Below are 17,852 nucleotides of genomic sequence, written 5' to 3' on the forward strand. Positions count from 1 at the left end.
AAACATTTCTGGGAATTGGAGTTTGAAAGAAAATCTCAGTACAGTTTGGAAGATCTCGAGTCAGTCTGACGTTTGCTTCCTGTACCATCCTTTCTAGGACCTTCCCTGCTGGGCTGAAGTTGGCTGGCGGGTGCGGATTGTGAGTAGCTACCTGATCCCGCAAACCGGTATATTTGCCACCCCGCGGGTTGCACGTCAGTACGACATCCCCTGTTCGTTTCCAGGCAAGGCTCTCCAAAGCAGAACGTTTACTCAATTCGAGAACTAAATCTCTGGGAAAGACTGCGGAAAAGCAGTTACCAACGGAAGAAAGATGCGGCACTGGAAACAATTTGGTGCAAAATTAATTATTATACACATTAAAGTCCCATTGTAAAAATATTGTATTTGAAATCTGATTATCACTACAGTAGCTCTGAAAATATACGCACATACACACAAGACTAATCGAAGGAAATTGCCTGAATTTCACACTGGAAAAGCAACGCAACGAAGTTTATATTGAATGTTTTAAAATTACTTTCAACAGAGATCAGTATTTTAGTTCCAAACGACAAAAGCAAAACTCTAACATGGAACGAAATTGTTCTCCTACAAACGAGGTGAAAAAGAAGCATCCATTCGACGTGTGCGGGAAGAAACAATATAGAAACTTTTATGCAAAACGAAAACCCAGTAAACAATCGGGTCCCAAATAATGGCGAGACTCTAAAGACGAATAATTAACAGGCTACAGGCTCGTTTCTAAATGAATAGCCCGCAGCGATTAACCAGTCAAGGACAGAAAAAAAAGCAAGGTTGCCCGCTAGAAGGAGAAAAATGAAATACAATTTCGGTAATGTCAGACCATGAAACAAGCAGTTCGTATTATTTCCAGAATTGCGGAGAATCATCCATTCGATTTCCGTATCTGGAAAAATTGGTATTCCAAACCAGTATCAATTAGTTCACAAATTTCACGACATCTGCCGGTGATATTAAACCTGATTCTGATTTCGATTCAATTGGCCGTATAGACTACATTTCCATCCCACGCCTATCCCCCTCACGATCCCATGAACGATCTCTCCCCAATGTCTTATGTTTTCCAAGAACCTGCTGTCATTCAGTGATGCGGCGATTTTCTGGACGCTATAAATCGCGACGAGAAAACATTCAACTAGCCTCAACCGTTCGCCTGAAAGTGCAAGAAGTTCGCCTTATTAAATTCAGTGCGCGCTAGATTTTCCCGACTCTCCGAAACAAATCACACAACTGAAGCATCATTTTTCCGCTTGACAAGGTGAATGAGATTACGAAGTACGATTCCGTCGATGTTTTGAAACACATGCATCTTCCTGAAGACGTAAACAATATTTATTCAACAATTCCCATCACGCCATTTGATTTAAAGAAACATGTTACATTATGTCTCCTGGTATATCTCTTTACTGTAAAGCGACCGGCTGGCCGAAAATTGCCGAGATTATCTTCCGCCGAGTACAAAGTTGACACTCTCACTATTCCGTTCGAAGTGTCATGAATTCGATATTATCCATTGGGATCAATATTCGCCAACAATTGAGACACAACAGGGTCGTGACATTTAAATTAAAGAACATCGGGTCAATCGCAGAGGTCAGGGGGAAACTAGATCATGAACACATCTAACGCCTTGGTTAAGTATTGAGTAAACAAAACGCCAGTTTGATCAATTACTTTTTAATGTTCTCATTGCCACGGATGCAAGAACTCAACCCACATTTTTTAATGATGGCATTTTATAGCATTACCGAGGTCACTAAAAGGAACACGTCGCAGTAAGCAGCTGTCACTTACCTATTTTGCCGTGAGGTCATCTAAATCCTTCAGGACATTGGCTACAAACACGAAATATTGTACGAGTTCCTTTATTGTAGCGGCTTGCTGATGGGCACGGGTCTTGTATTTTAACGCGTTGCTGTTTACAAAAAAAAACTTGTGCTGTGCGTGTGGTCAGCTGAGGGCAGATGGCAGGAGAGTAGGGAACAGGAGGAGCTGCGGCATCTCCCTTCACTGACGATTGGTCGGAGGCAGAGAGTGGAGAAAACAAGAGAGGAGAGAAAGAGAGAGACCTCCTCGGGGACTGCACTTTAACACATTAGAAGCCCTACAGCTCGCCGCCACCGCATCTCCTGACCCTTGCAAACGTTGTGGCTGAGAGCAAACTGCGGTTATCAATGCAGACCCAACCAATAATCTCAAGCACAGCAAAATATCATTTGAAATCTTCGGACACCTTTGCTGGTAAAACTCAAAGAATTCGCCAGTAAAATGATAGGTGATCGAGATGTACGCGCCCGACCACCTCACAAGCCTGCTTGCTGCCTGAAGCCGGACATTTCGCTTCTTCGGCCAAAACACCGCAATTTAAAAAAGACAAGGAAGCGATCGCTTGGTGAAACAATTTAAAACAGATGTAGCCCTATCCAATGTCTTCACATTGACATAACATTTTCAGTCTGTTGTCCGTTTTTATTCGAATTAGACTTATAACAAATATTAATTTAAAATCACAACGATTCAGACCCTTGTCCCACTATCCCCGTTTCCGAGATTTTGTTTTTATTCTGTAACAACTCCATAGTAAAATATACTTAATGTTAAATGTTCGATCTACTTGGTGCAAAAAGCACCTCCAATAGATAGAACCAAAGGATTCACAAGAGAATTGGTGCCGAATAAAACCAAATTATTTGGTCAAGGAGACGGAACGGGAAGTGTGCAGGACGGTGCGACTGAAAGGACGGCATGGCCGGAATACAAGAGTATTTAGGTATGGAACGGGTTGATTACAAAACAGATTTATTCAGCACACTTTACTTGAACTATATGGCGAAATCTGGACTCATAATGAAAACGAAGTGATTTTATTTGCCAATTGAATTGGCCGAACTGAATCAGTATTTTTCCCCTCAACAACTCAGATCAGATTACGGATCATTAATGAATCCGTAATAAACGGCAAAACTTAAAATAGGACTGCTTCTGGGAGAATAACTTTGCCCTATTAAGTAAACATTATTTAAAAATGTTTGAAATACAATGGAAGTGTATCAAACCTTAGCGATTATTTCAAAGTTTAAAATTCTAATGAATTCATAGGGAGGTTGTTAGCGTGAACGTCGCTTACTTTGAAATTAGCTTTTTCGAAAACAAAACTGCTGTGCAGACAATATTACAGACGCAGGCATTTCCCCATATAACACAAAAACCTTTAATTAAAATAATCAGATTTATTGTTTTCGTAACTTTATATCCCGTAAAACACAACTGGAAGATCTGTATCATGAAAGCTACACAGATTTCAACATCAGTTAAGCTCAATTTTAGGTTAGTTTTTAGAAGAGAACGAAATTGGAACTAATGGTAGTAACAGATTTTCATTGGATTCCCGAATTCACTGCATTAATGTTGGCAAGTGAAACAAAAACTGTCTACATAAGTAACTAGCAATACACATCAAAGTTGCTGGTGAACGCAGCAGGCCAGGCAGCATCTCTAGGAAGAGGTACAGTCGAAGTTTCTTGAATTTCCAGCATCTGCAGATTTCCTCGTGTAACTAAGCTGGGGCTGGTAGAACAATCTCTCGCCACCCATTCGCAGAAATATATACAAATGCCAACGGAAAATGTCGTACATTTCGGAGCTCCTGATGACAGAGATTCGTTACATTAACAGTGAAACCGATTGTTTGCGGGCGGGATAACGAATGTGTTTTTTATATCGGCAGTATTAAAGTCATTAAAGTATTTCGTTGAGCGAATTGGTTTTTTTGGAAGATTGGCGAGATTCTTGTCCCTAGGGCTCAGGTGTAAGGAGGACAGATAGAACAAGGGGGCATTACAAGCAGAATATTTGTGTTTTCCTAACACAGACAGCAAGGAAATACACAGCAGGTCGGGCAGCCTTCAGAAAGTTGTAAGCGCGTGTGAAGAAGCTTCCTCTCTGCTGGTCATCGATGGAAATCCGTTCAGATGCTGAGGGACCCGCTGTGTATTCCCAGCATTTTGAGGAGCCATGAGGTTGGATTACGGTAAAGTTGCGTCTGAGTGTAAGGTTATCGTTTTCAATATTTTCTTTAATTGATTCTTTTTGTCTAACACCAGCTGAAATCATTTGTACTCCAATAGATTTGTAGCTAAAACTTTTCTTTAGGATAAATTCATTTAAAATAGGTGTTTTTTTTAACCTTCCTCTATTTCATCAGTCCTTGGTAAATAAGATACATTGTTTTTAATCCTTTCGCGATATAATTTGTGATCGGCTGACGGAAACATTATCGGTGAATGTACTTACACTGTACTTTATTATATTATTTTGACAGATATCGATAAAACGTGAATAGGCCCCTCTGGCCCAGCAACCCACATATTTAACACTAGTATAATTAACATTCAATGACCTATTAGCCCGTAAGCCTTTGGACTATGGGGGGGGGGGGGTGAAACCGGAGCATGCGGAGGAAATATCCACGCGGTTCACGTGGAGAATGTGCAAACTTGTGACGCGGTGAACTTCGAACTCCAGAACGCCCCGGGCTGTAATAGCGTCACGCTAATAGTTTGAATTTTCTCAAAAGTTATTAACATCACCAGTAGGATCTGTATTAACTGTACCTAAATGCATACCGTCCCTGTAAACTGAACCATTAGAGTTAGCTCGGAGAAAGCGGAGGAAATGGTTAATATGATATTGCGGAGTGCCTTCCGTTCCCGTTGCTGGTAAGTCACCGCGAAATTTGTAGATCTTTACTGTTTATATTCAGCTGTTAAATAAAATATCCTGATAGAAATTCTTATTTCAGTAAATGACGGGCGACCGGACCTATAGAAGTATTTTAACTTGTGCTCTGTTACCCTCAGGTTTTAATTTTGCCCTCTATAAAATGTTGCTCTGTGCATATTTCCAGGCTAGATATAATGCGCTCCCTCTCAAGACGAGAGCCGGAGAAAGGATCGCAAACACTACCCAATTTCATAAGACAAGACACAGATTTAGCACAGGGGTTGGTGACGGGCGCTCAGGCGGGAGCGCGATGTAGGGAATGCAATATTAAAAACTCCTTGTATCTTGTTAATTCCAACCTAAGAGTGCTTTACCATGCTCGACTGTCTGGAGATTGATAATTTAGAATTTGCCTTTTAATCCCAAACTAAATCGTATATATTCTCAAAGTTAAGCTACCAACATTAAAAAAATGTCTTTATGGTCCAAATAGTAAACACTTTTTAAAAATGAAAACACCCCAATTTCCCGATCACTGTACCATCTTCACTACTATTCCTTATGCTTCTCTGCTTAAAGCTGAGGCTGTGGTCTGCAACTCGTGGGTTTCTGGCTTTGTGGCTGTGAACTCACTTTCATGAACTTCAGTTCTGAATGTTACTTCTTTTTATTATTTGCAGGATTTTTTCTGCACATTGGGAGTTTGATGGTCTTTTTTTGAATGGATTCTATTGGGTTTCATTGTTTTATGGCTGCCCTTAAGGAGAGGAATCTCAAGGTTATATATAGTATACATTCTTCAATAATGTACATTGAACATTGAGCTTGAATCTGGTTGATATGTCTTTTTATTATTAGCCATCAATTTCATGTGTTTTCTTTTCCTGTTAATTTTCTTTTCTCATTTCTCCCACCAGTTCAGTAAGTTGACCATATCAGTGAATGGGGTAAGGTGGGGAGAAGCAGAGAGCATTGCAATTACCCTGCTTGTCATCCAACCCAATCTCTCATACAGATACTTTTAAAAAGTTTGGTAATCCAGATTTGTATTTCCATAGCTGTGAGGTTTTGAGTTCAGCAGGAGCTCCACACTGGCTCCACATCTGACTAATGAAATTGAACCAGAGACACATTCTTTGCTCCAATGTCTCTATTACTCAGTTGCTATTTCTTCATTGCAGCATATCCTCAATCCTTTTTGCCAAATTGTCATCAATTCAATATCTTCTTTAAAACTCTAAAATAAAATATCTTGTGAAATTTGCAACATATTCACTGTGCCAATTAATTTAGTTCAAAGATTCAAAGTAGAGTTCCGCTGTACTGAATTAATCTTACTCTCTAGATTAGTTGGTCTGTAATTTCTTCTTTAAAAATAATTAAACGACAGAAAGCATTAATGAAGTGCTTGAGTGCCGTTCCAGTGCTACAGACTCCTAAAATATTAATTTGAAGTCCGGCTGATATTTTCATAGCATTTCTTTTAGGACTCAGTAATACTGATTGATTGGTTTAGGCAATTCATAGGCATTCAGTCACTTAGATTTATTTTGGAAACATGTGTTACCTACCTTCACATATATTTTTGGTTCCAGTGTCATTTTAATTGGACGTACGCACACACAGACACACACTCTGGATTTTAGTTCGGTATTCAACACTATTGTCCCACAGACTTGATGAACAAAGTCCTACACCTCAATCTAAATACACCATTGTGCAAATGGCAGTCAAACTTCCAAACAACCAGACTTCAGAAAGCCTAGAGTTGCTCCTCCACCCTATTATCCTCCACACAGGTGCCTCCAGGGCTGTGTGCGGAGCCCACTGCTGTACACTCTGCGCACAGGACTGTATGGCCAAACACCCGAGTGATCACATCGTCAGGTTCGCCAATGATACAGCAGTGGTGGGGCTCATCACCAACAATGATGGGATGGCCAACAGAGTGGAAATAGAAGAGCTTTAGGCCTGGTGCCAGGCAAAGGACTTCTTCCTCAATGTCAACAGGACAAAGCAGATGGTTATCAGCTACAAGAGAACTCACTGCTCCTTCCCCTTACTTTGGCAGCACAGCAGTGGAAATTGCAAGCAGCTTCAAACTCCTTGGAGTGCACATCACACAAAGCCTCTCATAGTCCCAGAACACATCCTACACAGTCAGGAAAGCTCACCAACACCTCTACTTTCTGAAGTGGCTGAGGAAATCTGGACACAAACCATTCTACAGATAGGAGGCACTAAGGAGCATCCTAACAAGCTACATCACTACTTTGTACGGAAACGACACTGCGGCAGATAGGAAGGCTCTACAATGGGTAGTCAAAACTGTCCGACGCATCACCAACACCAGCTTACCTGCCTTCAAGGACATAAATACAGAAAGGTGCCGGAAAGGGCTGGTAATACCATAAAGGATCTCACCCACCTTGTTCATCCTACTGCCACCAGTGAGGAAACCATGTAGCATCCATGCCAGTATCTCCAGCCTCAAAAGCAGTTACTTTCCACAAGCAGTAAGGCAGACCAACACCTCCACCCATTAACTCCATCACTACTTTATTATTTTCCAGTCAGTCACCTTATGTACATCATGTCACTTCATGGACATACAATCAATGTCTATAAGCTCTCTTATGTATTTATATTTGTGTTTTTAATTATTATTGTGTTTTTTAATTTTTTTTAATGTGCTGCATCAGATCCGGAGTAACAGTTAATTCATTCTCCTTTGCACGTGGGTATGAGATAGTACATGAAATAATCTTGAATCTTATGACTTGTCTTAAAGTGCCATCTATTGGTTGTTTCTTTCTGATGGATCATTTAAATGTGTTTCCACTGTGCATGTTTAAATTGCTACTGTAGCAGAGCTAAAGTTAATACTACCTTGGAAGAAAATTTACAGCATCTCACCAAAGCTCAGATTCAACCATCACTGCTTTTTTTGGACCATACCCTGAAAACAATAACAAGCATTTTTTCTCCATTACAAAGAGACATGTACACCACCCTCACATCTGACACTAAGTGCAGGGAGCCCTTTGTTTTTAAAATCAAGGCCATCTGCACCAGCTCCTAGCTGTTAGCCCTCATCTCTTCATTTGGTCAAGCCACATTCCTAACAGAGCCCTAACCGCTCCATTCCATAGTCATTTGGGAGTTCAGTTCTGAAATAAGTTTTCACAGAAGTACCTGACAGAGCAATCTAAATTTAATCACACTTATAGACCTTTATGAAGTTTTAATTAAAATTGCAATGATCTTGCCTCAATGGCTGCATGTGGTGAATAATTGTGATACAACTCCTCCTCCTTCCCTCCATTTTCTTTCTCGTACTGTAATCATCACTGTTTTCTCCCTGCTAAAGATTAATTTTCTAAATCTTTTATATGCAAACCTCAATTACAAACTAGCATTCCACAGCAAGATCAGAAGTAGTTCTTGTATTCATCCTGGGAGCAATCACTTGTTAACCTTCAGAAAGGTGGCATGTCTTCAGTCAACAAGACACTAACCTCTGGAGATTCTTTCCTCTCTAAAATGCCAGGTCTCTCTACTTTAACACCACCTTTGTCCTATTATCTCCTCATGTGACTTGGCATTATATTTTGTTAGCTCCTGTGATGTGCCAGAACATACTGGTGCAATTCTACACTGCCAACATAGAGAGACAGTTAGTACTGTCTAGTTCAGTGCAGCATCCTTCACAATATGCAAGCACTACAGCAAAATGTCAGGTCAGCAGAAAAGCTCATTGGCTGGGGTCAACCATTAAGGCAGGACTTGTATGTATCCAGGAGAAAGCAGTGGGCAGAAAAACTTATTGCAGACACTACCTACCTTCCAAACTGCCTTTTCCAAAAGCTCCCTTCTGCAAAGTGCTATTAAAACAAAAACTCCACACCTTTTAAAAAGTTTCTTCCCCCAGGGAGTTAATCTGATCATCCATTCCATTTTGCTTCCCCACCTGTCTCTATCTATTACCCCTGTCACTGAACTATAAACACTTCCTATAACGCTGTTTATATTGTCAATACATGTCAGCATTTATGTATTTTTGCACATTTTATTCCATATCCACACTTTAGCCTTTAAATTTATTTTAATATAATTTGTTATTCTTTATAATGATTGATTTTTGGTTTTTGTTGCATGTCCCATCTTGACTAATAAATCACAGCAAGCTCCTAAGACATGTAAATGTCTATGGCACATTGTTGATCCTTGAGTGTTTGGGACGTTTTAGCGTGCAAGTCATTATTGTACAGGATGCTGTGCTGATCTGGTTGGCATGTACAGGAAAGATGTGATTAGGTCGGCAGGGTGCAGAGAAGATTTACAAGGATGTTACCTTGCTTGGAGGGCTTGAGTTAAAAGGAGAGTTTGGATAGACTGTGCTTGATTTCCTTGGAGCAAAGGTAGCTAAGAATTGAAATATTAGAGATGCATAAAATTCTGAGAGGCATAAAGAAGCTAGGTAGCCAGAGTCCACTTCCATGATAGTGATGTCTAAAGCTACAGGGCGTAGATTTAAGTGAGAGGGGGGAGGTTTAAAGGGCATTTGAGATGTAAATATTTTACACAATGAGTCAGTGGTAGCTAGAATGAGCTGCCAGAGAAAGTGATGGATGCAAAAAAGTAATGACATTTAGAGGCACCTGGACAATAGTTGAATGAGCAAGGCATAGAGGGATATGGGATTAATGCAGGCTAATGAGATTACTATGGATAGTAAATTTCTATGCTATACAACTTTGTATGACTGTTGTTTCAATGTACTGTTTTAATAAATTTTGTTACTTATTGTGATTGTTTCGTGCAGGCACAGAAATATGTTCTGTATGAAATGATTGCTTTATATTTTAAATAAAACACAATATGTTACAATTGGTTTTATTTTCATTTCTTCCTTTTCCTTTTCCAGTAACATTTTGCTTTCCTCTCACTTTCTGTACTGACTTTTGCATTCGATACACAAACTCATATTTACACTTCCTTCTCAGACTGGTAATTGAGGAAGCAGTCAGATAGTTGCCTCTTTTCTCAGACTCCAGCTACTCAGTTTACCCTACTATCACTTGCTGTGACGGAAAGCTTGCACGTTAAGTGACATGCCACTTTTGAAAAGAATTGAAACCTAAATACAGAAGGCAGGTCGAATCAATGACAGACAGCGAGTCTTTCCTTGCACAAATCTGTGGCCCATCTTTGTTTCCTTCCTCTTTCCTTTTAAGTCCCTTCCTATTCCTCTTCCTGTTGTTTTTATATGCTCTGTTAGATCAAGCTTTATCACTTAACCTCCCAACCACCACTTTTTCAGCATGTTAACCTTTACTTATCCATCTAATTCCACTTTTTAATGTATCTTGCTTTCATTGCTCATCTGTACTCAGTAGCCTGCTCATTAATGCAAACTTCTAATCAGCCAATCATGTGGTAGCAACCCAATGCATTAAAGCATGCAGACATGGTCAGGAGGTTCAGTAGTCATTTGAACAAACATCAGAACGTGGAAGAAATGTGATCTGAATGACTTTGACCGTGTATTGATTGTTAGTGCCAGACGGGGTGATTTGAGCATTTCAGAAACTGCTGATCTCCTGGGATTTTCACGCATAACAGGCTCTAGAGCAGGGGTTGCCAATCTGCTGACCATGGACCCCCTCAGTTAATGGTAGGGGTTCATGGCTTATAAAAGATTGTGAACCTCTGCTCAAGTGTTTACAGAGAGTGGTGCAAAAAATGAGAAAAACATCTAGGGGAACACTTTGTTTTTGAGAGTGGTCAGAGAAGTATAGCCAGACTGGTACAAGTGACAGGAACTCAGATAACCACGTGTTGCAACAGTGGTGTTCAGAAGCCCATCTCTGAATCCACAACACATTGAACTTTGAAGTGGATGGGTTACAGCAACAGACGACCACAAACATACCCACAGTAGCCACTTTATCCTGACAGGAGGCCCTGAATAAAGTGGTCACTGTGTGTAGTTCTGGTTCTTTCCACGTCATATCTGAAGATTTTGCGTTGCAAATGGTATTAATGCCTTGTTGGTCCGGGGCTGATCTTTTATATTACCGCACCTGCTTTCCAGTCAAGACTTACTTTTAATTCTTTGATTTCCTCTTGGATACTTGTACCAAACATTATGATTTGGTTCCTATTTCTCAATTTTTCTTGTATTCCATCATTAACTACACACATTTCATTTCTTAGTACAAAATTAAGCATTTTTATAATTTCATCAAGCAGAAATGTCTAGCATCAAGGAATCAGATCTGGATGTCTTCTAAAAATGTTCCTGCCATAACAATATAAATTGTCTTCATCTTGAAGTGATTGGTTGTACTGGAGATACTGTAAATGTGCAGGATAATTATGACCATAACTAGTTCCTCACAGATCACCTTCCATCCTTTACTACTAACAGAACACAGCTGTGAACTTAGGATATAAACAGTACAACACAGAAACAGGCCCTTCATAGCCTTGTCCATGCCAACCAAGATTCCTATCTAAACTTGTCCCATTTGTCTGCATTTGGCCCATATCTCTCCAAACCTTTTTTATCCATGTAGCTGTCCAAGTACCTTTTAAATAAGACTATAAGTTATAGGAGCAGAAGTAGGCCATTCGGCCCATTGGGTCTGCTCCGCCATTCAATCGTGGGCTGATCCAATTCTTCCACTCATCCCCACCCCCCTGCCTTCTCCCCATACCCTTTGATGCCCTGGCTAATTAAGAGCCTATCTATCTCTGCCTTAAGTGCACCCAATGACTTGGCCTCCACAGCCACTCGTGGCAACAAATTCCACAGATTTACCATCCTCTGACAAAAATAATTTCTCCGCATCTCTGCTCTAAATGGGCGCCCTTTAGTCCTGAAGTCGTGTCCTCTTGTCCTAGTCTCCTCTACCATGGGAAATAACTTTGCCATATCTAATCTGTTTAGGCTTTTTAACATTCAGAATGTTCCTGAGATTCCCCCCCCCCCCCACCATTCTCCTGAACTCCAGGGAATACAACCCAAGAGCTGTAAATATTGTCAAGGTACCTGCCTGAACCACTTCCACAAATGTTGCTCCTCTGTTCCCTCTCACCCTCTAGTTCTTGATTCCCAAACCTTGGGAAAGAGACTACAAGCATTCCCTTTATCCTTGCCCCTCAAAATGTTATCTATAAGAGTAAAAATGGTGAAATAGCAACCAAATCACACTCTGCTTCCTTTCATTGAGACGAATCTGTATCTAGCTCTCCCTGGATCTCATGTGGTCTAACTTTCTTAGCAGCCTATCTTGTAGTACCTTATCAAAGATCTTATGTTGTCCATATGGACCAAGGGTTCCCAACCTGAGGTCCACAGACCCCTTGCTTAATGGTATTGGTCCATGACATAAAAAATGTTGGGAAACCCTGATTTTAGACATTGTCAACTACCTTACCCTCCTTGAAATTCTTCATAAAAGTAATCTGCTCACATAACTTACCTACCACAGATATTGGGCTTACTGGTCCAGAATTCCCAGTTTATTTTGTTCTTTCCAGCTCTTCTTAGATAAAGGGACAACATTGGCCTCTCTCCAGTCTTCTGGTACTTCACCTTTCACTAACCATGATGCATATATCTCAGCCAGGGCTCCCACAATGTCTTCTCTAGCTTCCCACTGTTAACCAGTTAAGCTAATGACAGCTAATTAAACTAATCCATTCTGCCTGTATGTGGTCCATCTCCCACCATTCTCTACATATTGTGTTTTTTAAATACCTTAACTGCCTCTTGAGTGGCTCTGTCATATCTGCCTCTACCACTATTCCTTGTAGCACATTGCAGATAACCCCCACTCTCAGTAAAACTTGTTCCACGCATTTTCTGTGAAGATTTCCCACTCACCTTAAAATGATGCTTGACATTTTGAGTCTTGGGAAACAACAATCTCTGCTTCTCATAATTCTATAAAGTTCTGTCAGGTCTTCCCTCAGCGACCAGTGCTGCAGAGAGAACAACCCGAGCTGACCAACCTTCTTTTTAATAGCACGTATCCTCTAATCCAGGCAATATCTTGGTAAATTTTTTCAGCACCTTCTCCAAAGCCTTCCGAAAAAGTGGTGACCAGAAGTGACTGCAGGATTCTAGATGCAGCATAACCAGGAATTTATAAATCTGCAACATGACTTTCCTACTCTTGTCTTTCCTGATTCTTGAACTCTGTGTCTCAATTAATAAAGGTAAATATTCCATACACCACTTTCCCCATGTTATCAACTTGTGTGACCATTTTCAGGGAGCAATAGACTTGGACCTCAAGATTCCTCTGCACATCAACACTGTTAAAGGTCCTCGTATTAACTGTGTACTTTAAATTTTGATCGCCTAAAGTGCAGTGCCTCACATTTGGATACATTAAGGTACATCTGCCGCTTTCCACCCACATCTGCAGTTGATCTATACCCAGGTGCTAGTGAGGCTTGAACTAGGAAGGATATACAGTTTACTACATGGCTAAGCAGTTGGTGCAGGAGGGAGGGCACAAGATTTTTGGATCATTGGGCTCTCTTCCAGGGAATTTGGGACCTGTACAGAAGGGATGTTTGCACCTGAACTGGAGGGAGCTAATATCCTAGCAGGAAGGTTTGTTAATGCTGCACGGCGGGTTTAAATGAGAGTTGCAGGGGGATGGTTGGTAAGACCTTAGACAAAGCTAGGAATCAAAAGGTTGAGCATGGTGCAACAAAATCGAAAAAGGATGAATAGAGAACTGAAGGTGTTATATCTGAATGGTAGATGAACTTGCAGCACAGTTGCAGATTGGTAGGTATGATGTTGTAGGCATCACTGAATCATGGCTGAAAGATTATAGCTGGGAGTTTACTGTCCAAGAATAAATATTGCATCGAAAGAATGGGCAGGAAAGCGACGGGGGCAGTGTTGCTCTGTTGGTATAAAATGAAATCAAATCGTTAGAAAGAGGTGAGAAAGGGTCGGAAGGTGTTGAATCATAGTGGATAGAGCTAAGGAACCCCAAGGGTAAAAAGACCCTGTTGGGAGTTGTATACAGATCCTCAAACAGTAGTAAGGATGTGGCCTACAAATTACAACAGGAGATGGAAAACGTATGTCAAAAGGGCAATGTTGCAATGGTCTTCAACAGGGGTCCCCAACCTTTTTTGCACTGTGGACCGGTTTAATATTGACAATATTCTTGCAGACCAGCCGACCGCTTGGGGGGGGGGGGTTGTTCAAGTAAGGTTAATCTCACCTCAACATGTCTTTTACAGTTAGGGTTACCAACTTTCTCACTCCCAAATAAGGGACAAAAGTCTCACTCAAATACGGAACACTTGTGTTTACCCCGAGAAAGACTATCATGATCATGAAGCCTTGCGCGGGCACCTGCATGCGCATGCGAGACGTATGCATATGTGACGTATGCATGCACGTATGTGCCGTATTTTCTTCCACAAATCAGTTTTGGCTTAATCTTCCTGACTACAATGTATATACATTATTTCTATTTTATATAGGCTGTGTATTTATCATATCATTCCTGCTTTTACTATATGCTAGTGTTATTTTAGGTTTTATGTGTTATTTGGTATGATTGGGTAGGTTATTTTTTGGGTCTGGGAACACTCAAAAAATTTTTCCCATATAAATTAATGGTAATTGCTTCTTCGCTTTACGCCATTTCGGCACAAAAGGTTTCATAGGAATGCTCTATCTTAGCGGGGGACATACGGGACAAGGGCAATCCCATATGGCAATGGTCCCCGACCACCGGGCCACAAAGCATGTGCTACCGGGCCGCGAGGAAACGATATGATTTGGCGATATGAAACGATATGAGTCAGCTGCACCTTTCCTCATTCCCTGTCAGGCCCACTGTTGAACTTCAACACATGCGAGGTCATCAGTGACCCAAGACGTGCAAAGGAATGGGTCCGTGACCCATTTGTGAATGTTTCCCGTGAATCTTCCATGTCAGCGCGGGAAAAAGATCAACTCCTCAACCTTGCAAATGACGGTGCGCTGAAAAGTATGTTTGACATAATATCTCTGTCGGCATAACGATTGCTGATTGCGTCGCCTCTGATCTGGGTCAGCATTTACGTGCCAGGCAGCACCTAATCAATTAGCTTGTTTATTTCGGCTTTTTCCTTAAAGACGTGCTGGGTGCGTTCTGGCCACCACTGTACCGTTGCATTCTTCACGGTATTGTATTGGTCCGTGCCCTGGAGGTTTGGGACTACTGTTATAATTGACTTATCACTATATTCATGCGAGGAAAATATGTGCTGTGTGTTTAATATTAAATTCGTTAGATAAACCCCTTTAGAAATGAAATTGAGTGTATTAGCCACTTATAAGTGACTAGTAGTTGACTTATCATCTATATTCCCGTTGCGATTAACACCCACCCCACTCCCCCTCTCTCTCTCTCCCCCCCGGTTGGCCGGTCCGCCGGTCCGCAAGAATATAATCAATATTAAACCGGTCTGAGGTGCAAAAAAGGTTGGGGACCTGCCATATGGGACAAACCAATTTAGCCCAATATACAGGATGTCCTGGCAAATACGGGACAGTTGGCAACCCTATGTTCATGTTCAACAGTGCGTGACAGGGAATGAGGAAAGGTGAAGCTGACTCATATTGTTTCCTTGCGGCCCGGTGGTTGAGGACCGCTGGTCTTCAATATGCAAGTAGATGAGGAAAATCAGGTTGGTGCTGGATTCCAGGAGAAGGAATTTCAAGAGTGCCTACAAGATGACAAAAGGAGAAGAAGATGGCGCAATGGCAGCGCACGCAGCCTCTCCAGTGAATGATCAACTAGGGGACCGTGCACAATTCTAACTTAATGGAGACGGACGTGAGAGTACGGAGGAACATCTGGAAAACTTCTGAAATGCCCACTTCATGCTGCTGCTGCTACTGTGTGGTAACCGGAATCTCCGGAGCAGAAGGCCCCGAATCCTCGGCTTTGCTTGAGAGAGCCATGAGAGAGGAATCGGCCAGAATTGATTTCAAAAGAACACGGCAGGGATGACGGCAGAGCAGCAATAGCTGGAATTTCTGGAAACAATAAGGGAAGGCACAGGAGATATATGTGTGTGTGTATGTGTGTGTGTGTGTGTGTGTGTATGTGTATATATATATATATATATATACACACACACACACATACAGAGTGTGTCTATAATATATATAATATGTATATTTACATCCCAAAGAAGAAGTATTCTAGAGGAAAGATAATACAACCATTGATAACAAGGGAAGTCAAAGCCAACACCAAAGCCAATATGAAAGCCAAAGAGAGGGCATATAATAGATCAAAGATTAGAGGTAAGTTAGAGGATTGGGAAGCTTTTACAAACCAACAGAAGGCAACTAAAAAGTCATTAAGAAGGTAAAGATGGAAGATGAAAGTAAGCTAGCCAATAATATTAAAGAGGATACCAAAAGATTCTTCAGATACATAAAGTGTAAAAGAGAGGCAAGTGTAGATATGGGACTGCTAAAAAAATGATACTGGAGAGGTAGTACAGGGGGACAAGAAAACAGCAGATGAACTGAATAAGTATTTTGCATCACTTTTCACTGAAGAAGGTGCTAGCAGTATGGTGGAAGTTCCAGGTGTTAGGGGACATGATATGTGTGAAGTTACCATAACTAGAGAGAAGGTTCTTGGGGAAACTGAAAGGCCTGAAGGTAGACAAGTCACCTGGACCAGATGATGCACACCCCAGGGTTCTGAAAGAGATAGCCGAAGAGATTGTGGAGGCAGTAGTAATGATCTTTCGAGAATCACTAGATTCTGGAATGGGTCCAGAAGACTGAAAAATTGCAAATGTCACTGCACTCTTTATTAAGGAAGAGAGGCAGAAAAAAAGGAAACTATAGGCCAGATAGTCTGACCTCAGTGGTTGGGAAGATAGTGGAGTCATTTATTAAAGATGAGGTCTCAGGGTACTTGGAGGCATATGATAATATAGGCCGTAGTCAGCATGGTTTCTTCAAGGAAAAGTCTTGCCTGACAAATCTGTTGGAATTCTTTGAAGAAATAACAAGCAGGATAGACAAAGGGGAATCAGTTGATGTTGTGTACTTGGATTTTCAGAAGGTCTTTGACAAGGTGCCACACATGAGGCTGCTTAACAAGCTATGAGCCCATGATATTACAGGAAAGACTTTAGCATGAATAAAGCAGTGGCTGATTAGCAAAGTCTGGGAATAAAAGGGGCCTTTTCTGACTGGCTGCCAGTGACTAATGGTGTTACACAGGATTCTGTGATGGCACTGAATCTTTTTACGTTATATGTCAATGATCTGAATAATGGAGTTCCTCCAACCTGAGTGTGGCTTCATCTTTACAGTAGAGGAGGCCATGGATAGACATATCAGAATGGGAATGGGACGTGGAATTAAAATGTGTGGCCACACTCAGGTTGGAGGAACAACACATTATATTACGTCCGGGTAGCCTCCAACCTGATGGCATGAACATTGACATCTCAAACTTCTGCTAATGCCCCACCTCCCCCTCGTACCCCACCCGTTATTTATTTATATACACACATTCTTTTTCTCTCTCTCCTTTTTCTCCCTCTGTCCCTCTCACTATACCCTTGCCCATCCTCTGGGTTTTCCCCTCCTCCCCCTTTTCTTTCTCCTTGGGCCTCCTGGCCCATGATCCTCTCATATTCCTTTTGCCAATCAACTGTCCAGCTCTTGGCTCCATCCCTCCCCCTCCTGTCTTCTCCTATCATTTTGGATCTCCCCCTCCCCCTCCCACTTTCAATTCTCTTACTAGCTCTTCTTTCAGTTAGTCCTGACGAAGGGTCTCGGCACGAAACGTCGACTGTACCTCTTCCTAGAGATGCTGCCTGGCCTGCTGCGTTCACCAGCAACTTTGATGTGTGTTGCTTGAATATCCAGCATCTGCAGAATTCCTCGTGTTTGGAAGTCCTTGTGCAGGTTTCCCTGAAGATTAATTTGCAAGTTGAGGAAGCCAAATGTACCCCCCACCATGTAACCATAGCATTCATTTCAAGAGGACTGGAATATAAAAGCAAGGATGTAATGTTGAAACTTTTGAAAGCACTGG

General features: G+C 41.4%; 1 protein-coding gene across 2 annotated transcripts in view; it reads left to right on the plus strand.

The window, feature by feature from the left end:
- Positions 1–17,852, plus strand: part of LOC134355175 (uncharacterized) — an 86,195-nt gene that overhangs the window by 38,544 nt on the left and 29,799 nt on the right. The window contains exon 2 of one of the 2 annotated variants that reach the window (XM_063064973.1): positions 98–342. The exons of the other annotated variant lie outside the window; for it this stretch is intronic. The gene's annotated coding sequence lies outside the window, so the exon portion shown is untranslated. Of the gene's footprint in view, positions 1–97; positions 343–17,852 lie in introns of those variants that run through there. 2 annotated transcript variants of the gene reach the window in all.

The sequence above is a fragment of the Mobula hypostoma genome, chromosome 1 (genome assembly GCF_963921235.1).
Source record: "Mobula hypostoma chromosome 1, sMobHyp1.1, whole genome shotgun sequence".
Lineage (NCBI taxonomy): Eukaryota > Metazoa > Chordata > Chondrichthyes > Myliobatiformes > Myliobatidae > Mobula > Mobula hypostoma.